Consider the following 12,014-nt stretch of genomic DNA (forward strand, 5'->3'; position numbering starts at 1 on the left):
CCCTTTATGTTAAGCGAACCCTCCATCTTTTATTATCTGAGTCCCCGACTGTTACTTCGCGATTATTCCATGTCGTTCGTCCTGCGAGCTTGTCACCGCCCATTAACGTTGGGCCTCTAAATGCGAAGCTACGGCATGTTCGGGACTTCTACTTTGAGATTAGTTACCTAGATCTCCACTTACAACGTCGTCCTGTTATTACTACGCTAACCCTGCTTGACAAATGGCGACGGTCTTCTTCTTCCAACCCGATTGTTTTGCATTATCCCAGTTTTAATTGGCGTAACATATGGACGAATATTAGCTTACCCGTTCATTCAGCAACTGTTGCCTCCCTATGGTATAAGGTAGTTAATCAGCTGATTCCTACGAACGAACGCCTTCATCGTATAGGTTTATGTGTCTATCCACTTTGTCAAACGTGTGGTTGTGTTGATACACTCCAACACCGATTGACCTGCGCTGACCGTCATCGCATGTGGCACTGGCTGCACCGACAATTGGCTTTACTCACCAGGAGCTCCGAATCGGCATTTAAGACTGATATTCTCTGCTGGCCGGACACGGTTTTTTATCCCCGGACCAAGAACAACACCGTTATGTGGCTTCTTGGCCGTTACATTTTTGCAGTAGTTGATGACCATGGTATTACCGATTTCATTTCGTTTACTGGTTACATGCTTCACGAGTACTGGACGCAAAAGTCTTTCCCACACCTTAAGAGGGACTTTGCGAATATGCTTACTATTGTTTTCGAAAAGCAGGGAGTTGGTTAAGTTTCCATTTCTATTGATCGCTCCTGCGCCTGAATCATTAATGGAACCGGTATAGGGGCATACTGAGCTAACTTCATGACAGGGAAAAAAAAAGAAAAAAAAAGTGGTAGAGCATTGCTCTAATAAACCAGGCGTCGTAAGTTCCAACCTCACAGGAGAAAGCTGAATTTTGGAAATCAGTTGCGCGTCGTGGCCGTATAGCAAACAGTATCTGTGATGACGAACAATTAGCGACAGGCGTTTTTTTAAGAATTACTCTCAGATGTGATTAAGGCGAATGGCGCAGATAAAGAATTTGCCAAAGCGGTACAGCATAAGGTGGGACGAGGCAGTCTGAATTACATTTTATAGATGTATTTCTCACGTATCTCAGAGCCTGTCGTCGTCGTCGTCGTCGCCGCCGCCGCCGCCGCCGCCGCTTCTGCAGAAGTAGCAAATGGCCATCGTAGCAAATGCGGCAAGGGACGCCCTGCCTTCGATTCCGAATGCACAAAGTGTGTGGTCTTGTTTCTCAGTCTACATTTGGTCGGTCTCGTAAGAGGTTGAATGTAACGAATGGGTGGGAGAGAGCAAGGGGCAGCGGCTGTGTAGAACGAAAACACAAATCCTCAGGGGTGTGAGCGTTTCGATATGAGTCGTATACTTGTTACAGTTGTTCGTCAGTGACCGTGTGGCCTAATGGATAAGGCGTCGGACTTCGCATCTGAAGATTACAGGTTCGAATGATGTCACGCTCGTGTTTTCCAGTTTTGAAAAACAAACATACCGTTTTAATGTAGCAATTGAGCAGTACGAAACCGTCTGAATGTTGCTGTTGACCATTTTTTGCTTGGAGTTGCTCCTGAGCTTGAAACACACACAAGAAGACCGGTGTTAACTAGCGAAATGGTCGGCACAGTGCCGACACCGCGAGTTTTGACTAGCATTTGCACATCTAAAACAACGTCGGAAAGTAACTCGTTCGGCTTTTGAGTCACATAAAGTATGTGTGTTAATTTTGACGCCACTAGCTCTGCATGTTGTCATGCAATTTCTTTACCTCTCAGAAATGATTATGACATAAAAGTGAAGTACGTGACGAGTGTGACGTTAGGAAAACATTAGGCAGCATGGAGAGATTCTGTATGGGACCACCCAACCCAAACGAGTACTGTGTGACGTGCTACCCGGCAGGTATTCACCGAGGTAGCCGGCTAGCTCAGTCGGTAGAGCGTCGGATTCTTACTCCCAGGGTCGTGGGTTCGAGCCACACGCTGGGCGGAACGGAATTTTGTTCCGCTGCAGATGTAAATTACCGTTTTTCTGATTAACGAGATGTAATAGAAATAGCAACTTTAAACGTTGCCTACGTCTCTGTCAGTCGCAAGGATACTGTATTTGAGGGTGATTTTGTAGACATGTGTGAAAGACATGTTCAGAAATGAAAGTGTTGTTGTTTGGAGAGCACATCGGTTACGTGTCAGATGTGTAGCTAAGCAGTATGGGTCACCATAGCTGCAAATATTAGCCGGTAATATGAAGTTTTGTCAGCTGAAGTCTGATTATGCAGACGACCGTAAGGGCGAAGTAAACAAGAGTACCGCTAGGACGCGCCTCTTTAGCTCAGTGGATGCCGGCACGGTAGCTCAGCGTGTTCGGTCAGAGGGTTAGCTGCCCTCTGTAATAAAAAAACTGAGTTAATCGAGCAACAACGAACATAAACGGATGTCTCGCGACGTCCGCACCGAACAAATACAACGAACGAAAACGATCAAAGTGAGACATAAATAAAATATTAAAAAAAAAATTAAAGGGGTAGAGCACTGCTCTAATAAACCAGGCGTCGTAAGTTCCATCCTCACAGGAGAAAGCTGAATTTTGGAAATCAGTTGCGCGTTGTGGCCGTATAGCAAACAGTATCTGTGATGACGAACAATTAGCGACAGGCGTTTTTTTAAGAATTACTCTCAGATGTGATTAAGCCGAATGGCGCAGATAAAGCATTTGCCAAAGCGGTACAGCATAAGGAGGGACGAGGCAGTCTGAATTACATTTTATAGATGTATTTCTTACATATCTCAGAGCCTCTCGCGGTCGTCGTCGTCGTCGTCGTCGTCGTCGTCGTCGTCGTCCTCGTCATAGTCGTCGTCGCCGCCGCCGCTTCTGCAGAAGTAGCAAATGGCCATCGTAGCAAATGCGGCGAGGGACGCCCTGCCTTCGATTCCGAATGCACAAAGTGTGTGGTCTTGTTTCTCAGTCTACATTTGGTCGGTCTCGTAAGAGGTTGAATGTAAGGAATGGGTGGGAAAGAGCAAGCGCCAGCGGCTGTGTAGAACGAAAACACAAATCCTCAGGGGTGTAAGCGTTTCGATATGAGTCGTATACATGTTGGTCGTCAGTGACCGTGAGGCCTAATGGATAAGGCGTCGGACTTCGGATCTGAAGATTACAGGTTCGAATGATGTCACGCTCGTGTTTTTCCAGTTCTGAAAAAGAAACATACCGTTTTAATGTATCAATTGAGCAGTACGAAACCGTCTGAATGTTGCTGTTGACCATTTTTTGCTTGCAGATGCTCCTGAGCTTGAAACACACACAACAAGCCCGGTGTTAACTAGCGAAATGGTCGGCACAGTGCCGACACCGCGAGTTTTGACTGGCACTTGCACATCTAAAACAACGTCGGAAAGTAACTCGTTCGGGTTTGATTCACATAAAATATGTGTGTTAATTTTGACGCCACTAGCTCTGCATGTTGTCATGCAATTTCTTTACCTCTCAGAAATGATTATGACATAAATGTGAAGTACGTGACGAGTGTGACGTTAGGAAAACATTAGGCAGCATGGAGAGATTCTGTATGGGACCACCCAACCCAAACGAGTACTGTGTGACGTGCTACCCGGCAGGTATTCACCGAGGTAGCCGGCTAGCTCAGTCGGTAGAGCGTCAGACTCTTAATCCCAGTCTGCGTTCGGCAGGGCAGCAGTGCGCACCGCGCTCGGCCGTCCACGCCGCTGCGCCCGCGGAGTGTTTTGTTTACATCGTCGTCACAGCGATTCTCAGTCGACCTCGCTCTAATGGCCAACTCTTACAGGAAGAACACTCTTAAGTTCACCTTCTCAAATGAATACGCACGACCCAAAGCACTGGCCGTCGAACGCTTCCTACGCGAAGACGTGAAGATCCCCCGTGACGAACTCATCGGCATACACCTATCGATCATTAGCAGCGTCGTTTATGTTAAGATGACTTCCGACGCTGCCTGCAATGAGATTATTCAAAGGACGCGACATGGACTAAAATTTCGGCACTCCGATGGAAACGTCGGGCCTGTGGATGTCGACCATGCAGGACTTGGCCTTCGGACGATCCGTGTATTCGAACTGCCTTTCGATGTAAAAGAAGATGAAGTCATCACGGCGCTAAGCCCGTTCGGAAAAGTCCAGAGCCACTTAGCCGAGACATGGGCACAGTTTACGACGTATCCGGTGCTTACTGATGTGAGACAAGTCCGAATCGATCTCAAACGGCACGTTCCATCGTACATTTCTATCGGCGGCTGCCGCGCGGTGGTCATTTACGACGGACAACCTCGAACATGTTCCGGTTGTGGCAAAGAAGGCCACGTCCGTAATGAATGCCTGCAACGCCGCATCACACAACTACGGCCCGACGATACGAACACCGACAGAACCACGACCACCCTTCCAGTCACCTATGCGACGACACTGCACGTCCAGCCCACACAAGACGCCGTTCATGAGCATCTCTCTGGTCCGATACACTCGGAGGCGTCCCAGCACCTTGACACCGACGATGCCGCCTGTGAACATGTCCAACAGCCGGACACACCCACGCTAGAAGATCACAAGGATGCCAGTGAGAGTGTTCTGCGGAATGACGACCGCATCATAGCACCCGCGGCTTTTGTACCCGAACGACGTGAATCTCTTCCTTCCTCAGACACCGAAACTCATTGCCGAAAGCAGAAGTCGCCCAAACGACGAAAAAAAAAACGCCGCAAGACATCAGAATCAAACATTGAGCCCCCTCCGCAGAACGAAGAGATGGCACATCACTCTGACGGAGAACACGATAACACTTTCCCCTCTGCCACGGAGACGCGTCATCCAAAAGACGGTGAACCGTCCAACAGAGAGCGTGCGCAAGCCCCGCGCCCTGAAGCCATGGAACATAGCACGCCTGTTGTCACCGACGCAACTGAGCCGACTCGGCCGGCGCTGCCACCTCTCGCCGATGTCAAACCTGTCGGACATTTTTCATGGGCGGATGACACGGATTTCCCACCTCCATCTGATGCGGAAATGAGATCTGTTCCTCCGTTAGACCAACACTAAAATGGGGGAAGTTTCTACGGCGACTACTACGACTTCTATGGACTTCCAGCATCCACCACAACAATCTTCACCAGCTACGACCCTATCGGCAGCACGAATCTCCCATCAGGCGTACCGAATAGCTACTATCAATACTAATAATATCGGCTCCCACGCTAAACTTCAACTGCTCCGTGACACGCTAAGAGCAGCGGACATCGACATCGCCCTGTTACAAGAACTGAGGACAGCAACTTGGGCTGGGTGTTATGGATATGAGACGTACGCCGCCCCTGCAGCTATGGAACACACAGGCGCAGCCATCCTCCTCCGAGAAGGGATTGCAGTTTCCGATGTCGCATACCTCCCAACAGCGCGAGGGGTGGCCATCACAGTTGACGGACTCAAAATCATTAATCTGTACGCCCCATCGGGCACTGATAAACGGAGGGATCGCTCCCAGTTCTACGCAGAAGATATCACACCTTTATTCCTCGGCCGATACGATCATCTCATCGTAGGTGGAGATTTCAACTGCGTTCTCGAGCGCACAGACCAATACCCCCATTTCACCACATGTCCGGAACTTCGCTTCCTCGTCCGCCGCCTTCGTCTCCTCGACACTTGGCGAGTGGTACACGGCGACCGCCCGGGGTATACACACATTACGAGCCACTCCGCCAGCCGACTTGACAGAATATACATCTCTAACGCTCTAAAATCAGTTCTCCTCGACGCGGAACGTTGGCCGTCTGCCTTCTCGGATCATGACATCTACATCTGTACCATGAACCTACGTCGACAATCTATATGGCGAAGTGCAGGACCTTGGAAACTCAATGTAGCACTACTGCGGGACCCTGAATGTCGACAACAGGTCACCGACACGTGGCACACCTGTGTTCAACGAATTACGCGTTACGAGACCACACTGCAGTGGTGGTTGCTGTACGCCAAACCGGCCATCCGACGCACATTGACACACTACGGCAGAGCCAAAGCCAGGTGGAATCACCATACAACTGATTTCTACTATAGCGCTCTACGTGAACTCATGGATCAACCTCCATCCCCGGATCGTCTAAAAGAAGCTCAACGCATTAAGGCGAAGATTTTAACCTTGACCAGATGTCGTCTAGAGGGAGCTATTGTACGAGCACGCAGCCAAGATAGGATTAACGGTGAAGAACCTTCTATGCATCATATTATTCAAAATGTTCGTCGACGCCGACAGGCTTTAATGACAACTTTAGACTTACCTGATGGACGCCGGCTGACTTCGCAAGCTACCATTGCGGATGCATTCACAACACACTATAGACTTTTATATCAAGAGGTACCTGCCGGTGCGGAAGCCATTGCTGAGGTTACCCAGGAGACACTTGGTACTCTAAACGCAGCAGCGGCTACCCTCCTGACTTCTGAAGTGACCAACGACGACGTCCAAGGCGCTGTGGCTAAAGGGTCTCTGAATCGATCTCCCGGCCCGGATGGTTTACCTCTCGAATTTTACAGAACCTTCCAAGATTTGATGATGTCACGATGGAGGGACATGTACTGGGAACTTTTGTCCGGCGCGGCGAACCCGCCACCAATGTTCATGGAAGGCTTACTTGTACCAGTCCCGAAACCCGCAGGAGGAACACGACTCGACAGTTATCGGCCGATCACGTTACTCAATTCCGACTTCAAGATTTTCACACGTCTTCTAGCAGTGCGACTCAAACATGTTTTACGAGACATTGTTTCCCACGAGCAAACATCTTTAGGCGGTGATCGTAATATACAGACAGCCCTCAGTGAATATCGAGATGTGATCGCTGTGGCAACACACTCGAGGCTGCCAGGCGCTTTAATCTCCATCGACTTCAAACAAGCGTTTGACCGCGTCAATCATGCATTCCTGAACGCAGTGATGAACCGAATGGCAATTCCCCCGACGTTCACGCAAGTGGTTATGCGGCTCCTTCGTGGAGCAACTTCCAGACTTCTCGTCAACGGCAGACTTACAGAACCTGTACGGATTGAACGCTCAGTAGGGCAGGGTTGCCCCTTGTCGACGGTGCTTTATGCCATTGCGATGGAACCACTCATTTGCGGATTACGGCGACGTTTGACAGGTATTCCACTCCGGGATCATATGTTCCGCTGCCGAGCTTACGCGGACGACTTGGCCCTCGTCGTACGTTCAGCGGCCGACGTACAAGCTGCAATGCAGTGGATTACCCGTTACGGTGAAGGGGCAGGGAGCGCTATGAACGTGGCAAAATCATGCGCCATGAAGATCGGCCGCGGCCTTCCCGCAGACAGCGTCGTCCCATTTCAACTGGTGGACACTCTTCGCTGTCTCGGGTTGGTGTACACGCGAGACATTCGCCGCACCTCGGCGATCAATTATCGGGCGCTGCTGCAACGCATCCGGGCCAACATACAAAATCACATTCTACGCCCGCTGAATATGTGCCAGAGAGTCACCTTCGTCAATAACCATCTGGCAACCCGGATACCCCATATAGCGCAGATTCTGCCCATCACTGCGACAATGGCGGCCAGATTACAGGCGGCTTTCGGCTATTTCATTTGTTCTGGACAGATATTCAAAGTCCAATATGAAGCTCTCACCTTACCGAAGCGGGATGGTGGCCTCGACCTGGTTAATGTGAGAGCCAGGACTACGGCACTTTACACCAATACTATGCTCCGGTTATGGAAAAGCCAAAATGCTAGTTTTACTGGAATGTTGACGACCGAGCTCGCACCTGTTTCGAGACGCCCACCGACGTCTTTGGCGCACATCCCACCTCCGATGTCACATATCGGCCGTTTCTTTTTGGAGTACAGCTACATATGCACCGAGCTCCCCAGGACCAGGAAGACGACCACCCGCGACATCTACCGCCTTCTCCGAAAGTCTCCACCACGCAGCCCCGCCGAAACACGTCAACCTCACGTTTCATGGCCTACAGTTTGGAAAACGATCCACCAACCATATCACACCACTGACACCACCTCTATGTGGTACCTTCTCGTCAACGGCAAGTATACTACAAGACAGAAACTGCATCGTATTGCACTGGTGGACTCACCCCTGTGCCTTAAATGCAATGTCGAAGATACAGATTTACATCGTTTTGAGTGTGGGCCAGCAGCAGCTGTCTGGACCCTCGTACAGAAGATTGTGGCTTTCTACCTCCGAGTACCACCACATCATGTTTCTCCTACTATAATGATATATCCTGACACGACCTACTTTCCACCGGCTAAGTGGCACGCCGTCACATGGATCAGTGGCATGGCTGTCAACTACCTCTTCCGGGACGACATTGTCGATCTGGTGGACTTCTGGACACGCCTCCAAGTACGTCACCACATCCTTCGCCGACATCGACACTATCGGGCCACTTTCGCGAACTATTTACAGAGTATTTTCACCAACCCGCCTCAAAGCTGGAATCTCAACGAACATTGCCAACCAAGACTGGACGATCCCACGTTCCCCTTCAATGGTCAATGATAGAATGCATTTTGTTCTGATGGCGCGCTAAAGTGGAGCATGGCGCGGAAAGTATTCCTATTTATTTCACTTCTCTTTTCCCCTCCTCTTCTAAGTTTTTTCTCCTTATACATGTTTATCCCTTTCACACATAGCTCTCTATCTGCAGCCTATTTGTTTTTTCTTTCTTCTGTGCTCCCCCAAAACAAAAACAAAAAAAGACAAAAAAAAAGAGTTTGCTGTTGATGGTGAGACTGTATACTCCTTTATGTTAAAAAAAAAAAAAAGAAGAGAGAGAGAATAAAAATAGAAGGCCTTTGCAGACATATAGCTACCTCTTATGTTTTCCATTTTCAAAGGGTATTGTGTTATTTTATGAAGAACGTCGTCTCTCATTTTCATGGTCAAGAGTTTTTTTTTTTTTAATAAAAAAAAAAAAAAATCCCAGGGTCGTGGGTTCGAGCCACACGCTGGGCGGAATGGAATTTTGTTCTGCTGCAGATGTAAATTACCGTTTTTCTGATTAACGAGATGTAATGGAAATAGCAACTTTAAACTTTGCCTACGTCTCTGTCAGTCGCAAGGAAACTGTATTTGAAGGTGAAGTTGATTTTTTAGACATGTGTGAAAGACATGTTCTGAAATGCAAGTGTTGTTGTTTGGAGAGCACATCGGTTACGTGTCAGATGTGTAGCTAAGCAGTAATGGGTCGCCATAGCTGCAAATATTAGCCGGTAATATGAAGTGTTGTCAGCTGAAGTCTGATTATGCAGACGACCGTAAGGGCGAAGTACCCAAGAGTACCGCTAGGACGCACCTCTTTAGCTCAGTGGTAGAGCACTGCTCTAATAAACCAGGCGTCGTAAGTTCCATCCTCACAGGAGAAAGCTGAATTTTGGAAATCAGTTGCGCGTTGTGGCCGTATAGCAAACAGTATCTGTGATGACGAACAATTAGCGACAGGCGTTTTTTTAAGAACTACTCTCAGATGTGATTAAGCCGAATGGCGCAGATAAAGCATTTGCCAAAGCGGTACAGCATAAGGAGGGACGAGGCAGTCTGAATTACATTTTATAGATGTATTTCTTACATATCTCAGAGCCTCTCGCGGTCGTCGTCGTCGTCGTCGTCGTCGTCGTCCTCGTCGTAGTTGTCGTCGCCGCCGCCGCTTCTGCAGAAGTAGCAAATGGCCATCGTAGCAAATGCGGCGAGGGACGCCCTGCCTTCGATTCCGAATGCACAAAGTGTGTGGTCTTGTTTCTCAGTCTACATTTGGTCGGTCTCGTAAGAGGTTGAATGTAAGGAATGGGTGGGAGAGAGCAAGCGCCAGCGGCTGTGTAGAACGAAAACACAAATCCTCAGGGGTGTGAGCGTTTCGATATGAGTCGTATACATGTTGTAGTTGGTCGTCAGTGACCGTGCGGCCTAATGGATAAGGCGTCGGACTTCGGATCTGAAGATTACAGGTTCGAATGATGTCCCGCTCGTGTTTTTCCAGTTCTGAAAAAGAAACATACCGTTTTAATGTAGCAATTGAGCAGTACGAAACCGTCTGAATGTAGCTGTTGACCATTTTTTGCTTGGAGTTGCTCCTGAGCTTGAAACACACACAACAAGACCGGTGTTAACTAGCGAAATGGTCGGCACAGTGCCGACACCGCGAGTTTTGACTGGCACTTGCACATCTAAAACAACGTCGGAAAGTAACTCGTTCGGCTTTTGAGTCACATAAAGTATGTGTGTTAATTTTGACGCCACTAGCTGTGCATGTTGTCATGCAATTTCTTTACCTCTCAGAAATGATTATGACATAAAAGTGAAGTACGTGACGAGTGTGACGTTAGGAAAACATTAGGCAGCATGGAGAGATTCTGTATGGGACCACCCAACCCAAACGATTACTGTGTGACGTGCTACCCGGCAGGTATTCACCGAGGTAGCCGGCTAGCTCAGTCGGTAGAGCGTCAGACTCTTAATCCCGGGGTCGTGGGTTCGAGCCACACGCTGGGCGGAACCGAATTTTGTTCCGCTGCAGATGTAAATTACCGTTTTTCTGATTAACGAGATGTAATGGAAATAGCAACTTTAAACTTTGCCTACGTCTCTGTCAGTCGCAATGAAACTGTATTTGAAGGTGAAGGTGATTTTGTAGACATGTGTGAAAGACATGTTCTGAAATGCAAGTGTTGTTGTTTGGAGAGCACATCGGTTACGTGTCAGATGTGTAGCTAAGCAGTATGGGTCACCATAGCTGCAAATATTAGCCGGTAATATGAAGTTTTGTCAGCTGAAGTCTGATTATGCAGACGACCGTAAGGGCGAAGTAAACAAGAGTACCGCTAGTACGCGCCTCTTTAGCCCAGTGGTAGAGCACTGGTCTAATAAACCAGGCGTCGTAAGTTCCATCCTCACAGGAGAAAGCTGAATTTTGGAAATCAGTTGCGCGTTGTGGCCGTATAGCAAACAGTATCTGTGATGACGAACAATTAGCGACAGGCGTATTTTTAAGAATTACTCTCAGATGTGTTTAAGGCGAATGGCGCAAATAAAGCATTTGCCAAAGCGGTACAGCATAAGGTGGGACGAGGCTGTCTGAATTACATTTTATAGATGTATTTCTCACATATCTCAGAGCCTGTCGTCGTCGTCGTCGTCGTCGCCGCAGCCGTCGCTTCTGCAGAAGTAGCAAATGGCCATCGAAGCAAATGCGTCGAGGGACGCCCTGCCTTCGATTCCGAATGCACAATGTGTGTGGTCTTGTTTCTCAGTCTACATTTGGTCGGTCTCGTAAGAGGTTGAATGTAACGAATGGATGGGAAAGAGCAAGGGGCAGCGGCTGTGTAGAACGAAAACACAAATCCTCAGGGGTGTGAGTGTTTCGAGGTGAGTCGTATACATGTTATAGTTGGTCGTCATTGACCGTGAGGCCTAATGGATAAGGCGTCGGACTTCGGATCTGAAGATTACAGTTTCGAATGATGTCACGCTCGTGATTTTCCAGTTCTGAAAAAGAAACATACCGTTTTAATGTAGCAATTGAGCAGTACGAAACCGTCTGAATGTTGCTGTTGACCATTATTTGCTTGGAGTTGCTCCTGAGCTTGAAACACCCACAGAAGACCGGTGTTAACTAGCGAAATGGTCGGCACAGTGCCGACACCGCGAGTTTTGACTGGCACTTGCACATCTAAAACAAAGTCGGAAAGTAACTCGTTCGGCTTTTCAGTCACATAAAGTATGTGTGTTAATTTTGACGCCACTAGCTGTGCATGTTGTCATGCAATTTCTTTACCTCTCAGAAATGATTATGACATAAAAGTGAAGTACGTGACGAGTGTGACGTTAGGAAAACATTAGGCAGCATGGAGAGATTCTGTATGGGACCACCCAACCCAAACGATTACTGTGTGACGTGCTACCCGGCAG

General features: G+C 48.4%; 1 non-coding gene across 1 annotated transcript; it reads left to right on the plus strand.

Annotated features, from left to right (window-relative positions):
• Window positions 1–1,963: 1,963 nt before the first annotated feature.
• On the plus strand, window positions 1,964–2,036 carry Trnak-cuu (transfer RNA lysine (anticodon CUU)). The gene has a single exon. It is a non-coding gene; the product is annotated as a tRNA-Lys (tRNA).
• The last annotated feature ends 9,978 nt before the right edge of the window (window positions 2,037–12,014 follow it).

The sequence above is a fragment of the Schistocerca gregaria genome, chromosome 8 (assembly GCF_023897955.1).
Source record: "Schistocerca gregaria isolate iqSchGreg1 chromosome 8, iqSchGreg1.2, whole genome shotgun sequence".
Lineage (NCBI taxonomy): Eukaryota > Metazoa > Arthropoda > Insecta > Orthoptera > Acrididae > Schistocerca > Schistocerca gregaria.